We start from the raw sequence: 11208 nt of genomic DNA on the forward strand, positions 1-11208 counted from the left end.
AACAATTCGTCATTCCTGACATTTGCTTTACAGTTGGGGAAAATCTCAGAAAAAACCCAACCAAGCAATCAGCCCAAGTGGGAATTGAACCCGCTCCCGAGCACAACTCCAGATCGGCAGGCAAGCACCTCAGCTGACTGAGTTACGCCAATGGCTTCTTTATCTTCAGAGATGGATGTGTGCAAGTTCGGGGTAATTTACCAGAATGTTTCACTGTCTACTGTTTCTCAACAAGAATGCATCAAAGCATTTCACCCTAGGAAAGTTGAATCAAAGAAAAATTCACCCACGTAAATTTCCTCCAGGAATATTCATCCAGTAAGATTCACCCATGATTCATTGCTACCCTCGCCCAAGATAATTCATCCATGAATATTCATCCAATAATGTCATTCTTCTTGTACTCAACAAATACAGCTTCACAAGTATTGATATCCATGACAATATATTTTTATTATCTCAGTAAAATTTATAAGTATAAACTAAATGCAAAATTGTAAAGTTCACAAAATTTACTATACAGGGTGATTCAGACCACCCATAACAGTAATTTATTTCGGAAACTAGTGCATTAAAATTTTCGAGAAAAAAATATTTATTACTAAACCACATGTGAACTTTCACTTGAGCTTAATTTCATCAATCAGCTCTAACAGGAAGTAGGGTCAGTGGCGTAACACTTTAAAATTTCAAATGGGAGTATGGATCAAATAGGGTACCATTTGATAGAGCTCTTCAGAACAAACAACTTTCATAGGAAACGTTTTTATTAATTCCTATTCTTTCAATGAGAAAACGTACGAAAAGGCAATAGGTGGTTCGGACCACACGTAAGTCATTTATTTCGGAATCTAGTGCATTAAAATTTTCGAGACAAAAATATTTATACTAAACTACATGTGAACTTTCACTTGAGCTTGATTTCATTAATCAGCCCTAACAGGAAGTAGGGTCAAATGGGAGTCCAGGTCAAATAAGGTACCATTTGATAGAGCTCTTCAAAACAAACAACTTTCATAGGAAACGTTTTTACCAATTCCTACTCTTTCAATGAGAAAACGTACAAAAAGATAATGCCATCAATATTGAGAAATGTTAAAAGACGAAAATGTAAACAAGACAATTAATGTTGACATTTTACTGAAAGACTGGACAATTCCATTAATTTTTATAAATGTTCAAACTGTCTGCCGTTCTGAGCAGCACACACCCGTACTCTTCTTCTAACACTGTCAGTGACTCGTAATACTTCGGCGTGGTCAAGTGACTGGCAGGTCTCCTGGATTCGCTGTTTTGTCATCTCTTATTGTGGGACAGTCTTGATAAACGATATTTTCTAACCGTCCTGATTAATGAAATCAAGCTCAAGTGAAAGTTCACATGTGGTTTAGTAATAAATATTTTTGTCTCGAACATTTTAATGCACTAGATTCCGAAATAAGTGACTTACGTGTGGTCCGAATCGCCTATTGCCTTTTCGTACGTTTTCTTATTGAAAGAATAGGAATTAATAAAAACGTTTCCTATGAAAGTTGTTTGTTTTGAAGAGCTCTATCAATTGGTACCCTATTTGACCCATACTCCCATTTGAAATTTTGAAGTGATACGCCACTGACCCACTTCCTGTTAGAGCTGATTGATGAAATTAAGCTCAAGTGAAAGTTCACATGTGGTTTAGTAATAAATATTTTTTTCTCGAAAATTTTAATGCACTAGTTTCCGAAATAAATTACTGTTACTGGTGGTCTGAATCACCCAGTATGAGTAATAGGGGAGATACATCCAGTGAAAGGCACGGATTTATTTTAGTGTACAGGGACTATATGTACAACCTGCAGGAAATTACAACAGGAAAAAAGCATATTGGGTATGTAGAATAAAACCAATTTGCACGAAATGAGCAACAAATGGTCCCACTGTAGAAGTTTTAAAGGTGGACAGTCATGAGCATCCTCTATGTCATGAAAAGATAGATTGCAGTTTAACCATGTGTTCAGTTAAAGCAAGCTGCCAAGAATAAGATCCTTACTGTCCTTCACAAATTATTCAGCAGGAGCTGGAGAATGTACAGTGAGGTTAGTTAGGGATGCTCGGGTTTTCGTTTGAAGCTGACCCGGCTATCAGTGTGTTGGTTACCGTGAGGAACACACGTGCGTCTCTGTCACTTTTAGATCTACAATCCTACTGTTACAATGCTTAAAAGTTACAGTACTTACCAAGCTCACATTTGTTGCTCAAAATGTCTTGCATTTACTGCAACACACATTTTACTTCTTTTTATGAAATTTGCAGACACTCTCACAAGTTCTTCAGCACTGATAGAATTTATTGTATCTCTTATATTCTGGTTAAGTTCGTTTATGGAGTGTGGGTTTCTTGCATTCTGTAGGGCTTAATTTAAGCAATTTTGTCGCTACACGAGCAGAACTTTTACTTATTACAGTTTCCTGCGCTAAATGGCTGAGGGATTTTTTAGGGATATTCCAGTCTTGCACCAGTCTCGTCTAATTTCTCTTCTGACAGAACACGGCGTTCTCTTTTCAGTTTTCATCGTTTACCGAACCTGTTTGCATGAACTTCTTTTTAAGTCTTATTGTACTGGCTGCTGGAACAGGTGTCTCTGGAAACTTTTCCTGAAATCTGCGTCTTGTTGCCGCACAAGATTTTCGTTTCCATGTGTGTATTGTATATTTAGATAAATATGTTCACATAGTGAATAAGCTATTACAACAGTAGCCTATACAGAGCACGTTAAACTTAACTTAAAATTTTAAGATTACAACTTTCACCACCAACTTATTTCTCACAACACAACTAAAGTGAAATTACAGTGTCACTCATTGCTTGCGTGCCGAGAATGCGGACGCACTATTCCTGGTGATCATGCCATCTCTTGGTGGGGAATAGCTCCTGCAAAACCCGAGCGTCCCCATTTCTACCTTTATGAGAATCATTGAATACAAGTACTAATCAAACGTGGCAGAAACGCTGTCCGGCAAACCCAAAATCTGTCGGAAATCTTTGCACCATGGCACTGGAATTTTGCATGACAACCTTGTTTCTTGACAGTCACAACAGTGCTGATGGGGGGTGAAACTGATCGAATAACAGTATTTGGTTCAAAATCTCACTTGAAAAAGCTGTCCCATTCTACAATGTGGTACATAGATGGCACTTTTCAGACAGGACCAAATATTTCAGGAGGAAATTAAACGCAGAATAAATATGGGAAATGCGTGTTATTATTCACTCGAGAAGCTTTTGTCATCTAGTCTGCTGTCAAAAAATCTGGAAGTTAGAATTTATAAAACAGTTATATTACCAGTTGTTCTGTATGGTTGTGAAACTTGGACTCTTACTTTGAGAGAGGAACAGAGATTAAGGGTGTTTGAGAATAAGTTTCTTAGGAAAATATTTGGGGCTAAAAGGGATGAAGTTACAGGAGAATGGAAAAAGTTACACAACGCAAAACTTCACGCATTGTATTCTTCACCTGACATAATTATGAACATAAAATCCAGACGTTTGAGATGGGCAGGGCATGTAGCACATATGGGCGAATCCAGAAATGCATATAGAGTGTTAGGTGGGAAGCCGAAGGGAAAAAGACCTTTGGGGAGGCCGAGACGTAGATGGGAGGATATTATTAAAATGGATTTGAGGGAGGTAGGATATGATGATAGAGACTGGATTAATCTTGCACAGGATAGAGACCTATGGCGGGCTTTTGTGAGGGCGGCAATAAACCTTCGAGTTCCTTAAAAGTCGTTAGTAAGTAAGTAAGTTATACTTAAGACTTTAAGGTGTATTTTTAGTAGACTTCAGTGTATGAGGGGGTGGCTGAAGTTGGAGTGTTTGTTTTGATGATCCTTGTATAGAAAGCATTGTGATGTATTAAGCAATTGGTCTGTCATTTTGTCTTGTATAAATTTAAAAAAGTGGTTTCTGCCCAATTTCACTAGTTTGTACATATTAAGGAATATACATACATATTAAGGAATTCTGAATAAATTTTGTCGATAAATCTTGTTGTCTGATAAAGTAAAGAAGAGGAGGGAAATTAGCAAAATGCTTCAAGAATATGATACAGATTTGGACATTAAACATATCTTGTTACCAGATTACAACTTTTATCTCACTTCATGTGATGTAAGAAGAACTTTTCCTATGCACAAATTTACTTTTGCATATAGGAGAAACAGCTTGACTCCTGAAAACATGAGAAAGATTATTGTGTCACAAAGTTTCATAAGTCATGATAGAAAATGAATTGTCTGTATCAAATTGGTTTTAATTAAATTAGCAATAGCCAGCAAGGCAATAACTAATTAAAGTGATTGTGCTCTTCTTTAAGCGAGTAATTTGAATATTTTCCATTATATGGGTGTTATGTTTTTCATGGGATTCTATACAATGATAAGTTTGTCAGTTCTTAAGTTTTAATGCATATATAAGTGCATATTTCAGCATTTTTAAATATGTATCTGCCGGCATATTTGTGGGTTTTTAGTGCATATAATTCTCAACATCACTTATCACATAATTATGTCTAATTCGTAAAATTCTTTTCAGTATTGATAATCAAATTCCATACAATCTGCCATGAAACAGATCAATCTTCAGCCAATCTGCATTCCAAGAACACTGTGGTGCAGATTGCTTGTTTGAAAATCTATTATTATTATTATTATTATTATTATTATTATTATTAGTAGTAGTAGTAGTAGTAGTAGTAGTAGTAGTAGTAGTAGTAATGGTAGTTTTTAGTTGGTAATTTAACGGTAATAGTAGTTTTCTTACTTGGTTATTTAACGATGTATCATGGTTATTTAGCGTTGATAGCGAGATGAGGCCGAATATTCGCCATAAATCACCTGACATTCGCCTTACAGTTGGGGAAAACCTCGGAAATAAACCCAATCAGGTGATCAGCCCAAGGGAAATTGAACCCTCACCCGAGTGCAACTCCGGATCAGCAAGCAAATGTGCTACTGCCTGAGCTATGCTGGTGGCAGGTATGGTAGTGATAGTAATAAGGACAATACCGTCTGTAATGCTGGACTAGTTATTAAACATTAGTTCATTATCAAGAGTGGAAGAGACTGGCCACATTATCCCCACAGATGAGTCAGTAAACTGTTGATCAAAAACCTGTATGATATGCAAATCTGTAATTGAGCTAATTGTGCAAGTACACTAAATATATTATTTTGTCATGTAAATTACATTAAATCAGTAGCCACCAGTGTAGTTCAGTCGGCTAAGGCGCTTGCCTGCCGATCTGGAGTTGCGCTCGGATGCAGGTTCAATCCCCGCTTGGGCGATTAACTGGTTACGTTTTTTCCGACTGTATGGCGAATGTCAGGTAATCTATGGCGAATCCTGAGTCTCATCTCGCCAAATACCATCTTGCTATCATCAATCCCATCAATGCTAAATAACCTGGTAGTTGATACAGCATCATTAAATAACCAAGTAAATAAAAATAAAATTAGTAACATCTCTAAACAATAATAATAATAATAGTAATAATAATAATCTTATTTTGGTCAGCAGCAGAAGAAAAGACTGGTAATGTCAACGTGATTTGGACTGCTATGCTTCTATGCTGCTAGATGCAAAAAGTGGCCCAACAAATGGCAGTAGATGGACTCTTGAGAACTCAGCAGTGCAAGTTGTCATAGGTACTTAATGAATCTTTGAACTCGCATTTTTTACTGATAGTGGAATCTTTTCTAAATTGTTCAGGAAAAGGAAACTAAAACTTTCAACTTTGTCTATATCTAAGCACATGTCCCTGTGTAGCTTCAGATAATTGGTATCGAAGTCATTTTTATAAAACTATTACATTGAATTTACGTCTCCTTTCACCATTGAAAAGTTTTCATTTCTAAAAGAATTTTCATTATATCAGAAGGAAAACCAGGGGCGAATTCTCTGGGATAGCTTAGCATGTGCCGCATGCTTGAAGAATAAGATAATAGGACAGAAAGTTTTGAATGTCAATATACTTACTTTATTTGAGAACAAAGGTGTCAATACTTTATTCTAACGTCTAAACTCAGTCATTGATATTGTAGGTTGACAGCTAGCTATTTCACCAGTCAGTGTGATGCTTGCAGGAACTCAATCGCTTGCTTGTGCGATGTTCACAGCAGCAAACACGTGCATGCACATGATGTCATTCTAAAGCATTTACACAGTTATTATTGTGATCAAAGCTTGCGGAACCAACTCAGCAAGAAATATATACAGTGTCTAGCTTGAAAGTGTGCATTTTTTTTAAGTTGTGAATTGTGAGTGCGTGGTCATAAGTAGTGGAAAGCAAATATTTTTTTTTTAATAAGTGACCATTTTCCAGAAAAAGTATAGGCCTATGTGTGCTAGGCTGATTTACAGACATCATACCTGCTGACAGCAACAGACAGACAATTCAAATTTGTCAACCCATTTTTACACCACACTCCATTGTCTGTTGAAAATATCAAACAAGGCCAGCAGAAAAGTTTATTTAGCTTTTTAGATCCAAGTTCAGATTGGTTACTGATCACGATTGCTTTAGTAAATATCTTCATCAAATACTTATTATGCATAAAGGAAGAGGATATAGTCGGCAAATTACAAATCTCTTGAGACTTATGTGGATCTTAGGTCCATATATTGGGATTGGGAAGCAAGAAGAAAGATACTTCATTGTAAAAAAATCCTGAGCATTACACACACACACACACAACCTAACTAATAACTATTTTAACCACAGGACAGCTGTCTTGTCAGCCAACAATTTTCTGCTAGAAAGAGAAGTGAGCAAAGGATGCCCACAAGGGTCCTGCTGTGGTCCTGGTTATTGGAATTTGCAATATAATTCACTGCTGAATTTAAACTTTACAGAACACACAAAAATTCTGGCTTTTGCAGATGATGTAATTCTATTAACTGAAGGGAGAAACGTCTTAGAAGTAGAGAACTACACTAATATCGAACTAAATAAAATTGAGACATGGGCGACGAACAACAAAATACAATTTAATGAAGAAAAATCAAAAGTCATGCTGATATCAAAGAAGAAAAGGAAAGAAAATAAAGACATAAGCGTATTTCTAAATAATATACAATTAGAACAAATTCACAAGATTAAATATTCAGGCATAATCTTAGACGAAAAGTTCAGGTTTGATGAGCACATTAATTATGTAGCAGAGAGGTGCACAAAATTAGTTCATTCACTATCCAAGTCTGCAAGAATCAGTTGGGGATTGAAACATGAAGCCATACAAACAATATACAAAGGAGCGATATTGCCCCTGGTATCTTATGGAGCCCCTGTGTGGATAGAGGCATTGTCAAGACAAAGAAATCAAAGAATATATCAAAGACTACAAAGATTAATCAATATTAGAATGGCAAAAGCATTTCGTACCACATCCTCCGAAGCACTGTGCATTTTAACAGGGTTAACTCCAATTATACTGAAATTACAAGAGCTCGCAAAGATATACAATGCAACAAGAGAAAAAAAAAACATGGACCATGATGTTCAATGTGACAAATGGCCACACCCTGCAGACATTGTCAAAATAAAAGAAGTGAATAAAAATAAGACTCACAAGTTTGAAGTATTTACTGACGGAAGTAAAAGTGAGAGAGGAGTAGGTTCGGGAATCGTAATATTTACAGATGGAACACTTACACATAAACTGAAATTCAGAGTGGATGCAAGGTGTTCTAATAACCAAGCTGAACAGATGGCAATTGTGAAGGCTTTAGATAAGATAATAGAACTTGGTGGAAAAGATAATAGAGAAAAGACAGTTGCAATATACACGGATAGTCAAATAACACTGGACTCTCTTAAAAATGGCAACAACCATAAGGCATTAATAGAAGAATGTAGGACGAAACTCAGAAAACTGGAAACAGACAACTGGACCATAGGATTCAGCTGGATTAAAGCACACGTAGGAGAATACGGCAATGAACTTGCTGACCAACTAGTGAAGCAAGCATCTCAAGACAGTGAACTGGAAATCTGTTACAAGAAGATTCCAAAAACCGAAATACTACGTGACATGAAACAACATAGTTTATCGAAATGGGAAAGCTTGTGGCAAACTACGTCGAAAGGGCAAATTACAAAATCGTTCTTTCCAACAGTAAAATCGAGACTGCAAGTGAGCCTACATATGACACCCAATTTCACCACATTTGTAACAGGACACGGTAAACTAAGACCCTATTTTCACCGCTTTAAAATTATGGAATCACCAATGTGTCCCTACAACCTAAATGAACAGACAATAGAATATCTAATATATGACTGCCCTAAACTGAACTTGCAACGAGCAATATTCAGGAACAAAATTTCAAGAAAGAAAGGGAAATGGCCAATTAATAAAATAGACATAATAAAATTGTTCTGTAAAGAATTCATGCAATTTGTAAATTCAGTAGATTTTGAATCACTGTAAAAAAATTGTAACAAATATGTATGCAGTAATTAGGAGGTAGAATATATAAGTAATATAACTATAACTACAACTATAACAATATTAAGAATAGAACTGGTATAAATAATTGTACGCATAAATTTTTGTACTAATCAACCAGTCATGTAGTATTACATTAATTGTAATAGAACATGATGTAAATAAATGCTTATAATAATAAAAAAGCACACACACCTGGGAATCGTGTAAATACGGGAAAATCAGTGACATGGTGGTCAAACGAACTGACCATATTAAGGAAAATGACAGGCTCTACGGAGCAGGTACCAAAGGACGAGAAATGACGAAACCTTGAGACAAGAGAGAAAGCTACAATACCATGAAGGCAAGAGGATATACCAGGAAAAATTACAAGAAGAAAAAATCAGATCATGGAAATTATTTTGCACCCAAACCAGTAATTCCAATCCTTGGAATGCCATGTACAAATTAGCTTCTGGTAAACTGCAGAACACAACCACTCTATCTACTCTTCGAACTTGAAACGGTAACTACACAACAGATATGAACAGCACAATCCAACACATGCTAGATTATTTCATACCTGAAGACAACCGGAACAACGATAATGAATATCATAATCAAATTAGACATCATGCTGTGCAGCCTATTGATACACCTGATGATGTGGACTTTACGGAGGAAGAAATATTGGCAATATTACAACAGTTCAACCCAGACAAAGCACCTGGGGAAGATGGTTTAAATAGCGAAATACTTACAAAGACATTCAACCTTTTTCCAAAATTGTTCACAGAGACATATAACCAATGTCTACAGAATGGCTGTTTTCCTAAACAGTGGAAACGTTCAATTATAATCCCCATAGTAAAGCCGGGGAAAGAAGCATGTGAAGATGTCTCCAAATATCAACCGATTAGCTTATTAAATGTAGGTGGCAAACTGCTGGAAAAACTACTCATTAACAGAATAAATCATCATGGCTTCTCTAACAAACTTCTAAATGACAACCAATATGGTTTTATTCCTCAAAGGAGTACAGTGGATGCAGCATTTGCTGCAAAAGAATTTATAAAACATAACTTACAACAGAAGAACTCTGTAATCATGGTGAGCTTGGATGTCAAAGGTGCCTTTGATGCTGCCTGGTGGCCGAACATACTAAGTAACTTCCACAATCTTAGCTGTCCAAAGAACCTCTACAAACTAACCAGTAACTATTTTGAGGATAGAGTAGCAACTCTCCAAGTAAACAGCTATAAAGCAGTAAAAGCGGCAACAAAGGGCTGTCCTCAGGGATCATGTTGCTCCCCGGGATTGTGGAACATCATGTACAATAGTCTCCTAAATTCAGAATTTTCTAAACACACAAAAGTAATAACTTTTGCCGATGATATTGCTATACTGACAACAGGAAATACCCCATGCGAAGCCGAAGTGTATGCAAATTCAGACCTTGCAAAAATAGATAAATAGGCAAGAGACAACAAAGTAGAATTCAATGACAGCAGATCAAAAGCTATGTTAATAACACGGAAAAAGAAAATCGAAAACATCGACATTTATTTCAACAACAGTACACTGGAAATGGTTGAAGAAATAAAATATCTAGGAATACATATTGACCACAGACTGACTTTCGACAAACATATAGATAAAGTAGCAGAGAAATCCACCACTTTGATCCATATGCCAGGTAGATCCGCAAAACTTAATTGGGGTCTAGGCCATAAGGCACTTAAAACAATCTACGAGGGAGCACTGATACCATTGATTGTGTATGGAGCCCCTGTATGGGAAGATTCTATAAATAAACAAGTAAACCTTCGGAAGCTGCAGAGGGTACAAAGGCTTATAAATACAAGGATGGCTAAGGCCTATAGAACTATCTCCTTTGAAGCCTCCTGTGTGATGGCCGGTGTGCCACCAATAGGAATGGTAATAGAAGAAAAAGTGCAGCTCTACAAAGAAAAACACCACGTAGAGAGAAGATCTGATTATGATCTCCTACTACCTGTTGAAGACTGGTCACACCCAGCACGACAGACGAAAATATATGAAATAAATGGCACAACAACATACCATGTACATATCTTCACAGACGGCAGCAAAATCGAAGATAAAGTCGGTGCAGGAGTAGCAATATATGTAAATAGAACTCTGATAAAGAAATTTAAGTACAGACTAGATCAAAATTGTTCAAACAATCAAGCCGAGGCTATAGCCATTTTGAAGTCCCTGGAACAACTACAGTCTCTCCTCAACTGTACTAACGACAACAAAACAGCAGCCATTCACACTGATAGCAAAGTGACGCTTGCCTCACTGAAGAATACTGTTATACATAGCCCAATAATAGAAGAAATTCAAAGGAAGATTCGCCAACTTAAGGACCTCAACTGGACAATTCACTTTGGATGGGTAAAGGCTCATATTGGTATAAAAGGCAATGAATTGGCAGACAGACTTGCCAAAGAAGCAGCCCAAGATAGTGAACTACCTATAATCTATAACAGGAAACCTGTAACATCAGTCGTCACTGAGCTGAGGAAAGAATGTCTTCAAAAGTGGCAGAGTCAATGGCAAAACACACAGAACGGTGCCATATGCAAATTATTCTTTCCAACAATAGAACAACGACTAAAACTGAAAATCCCCATATCACCAGAGTTCACAGCACTTGTTACAGGGCACGGGAAAACAAAAGCTTACCTTCATAGGTTTAAATTAGTAAACGATC

The sequence above is a fragment of the Periplaneta americana genome, chromosome 4 (genome assembly GCF_040183065.1).
Source record: "Periplaneta americana isolate PAMFEO1 chromosome 4, P.americana_PAMFEO1_priV1, whole genome shotgun sequence".
Classification (NCBI taxonomy): domain Eukaryota; kingdom Metazoa; phylum Arthropoda; class Insecta; order Blattodea; family Blattidae; genus Periplaneta; species Periplaneta americana.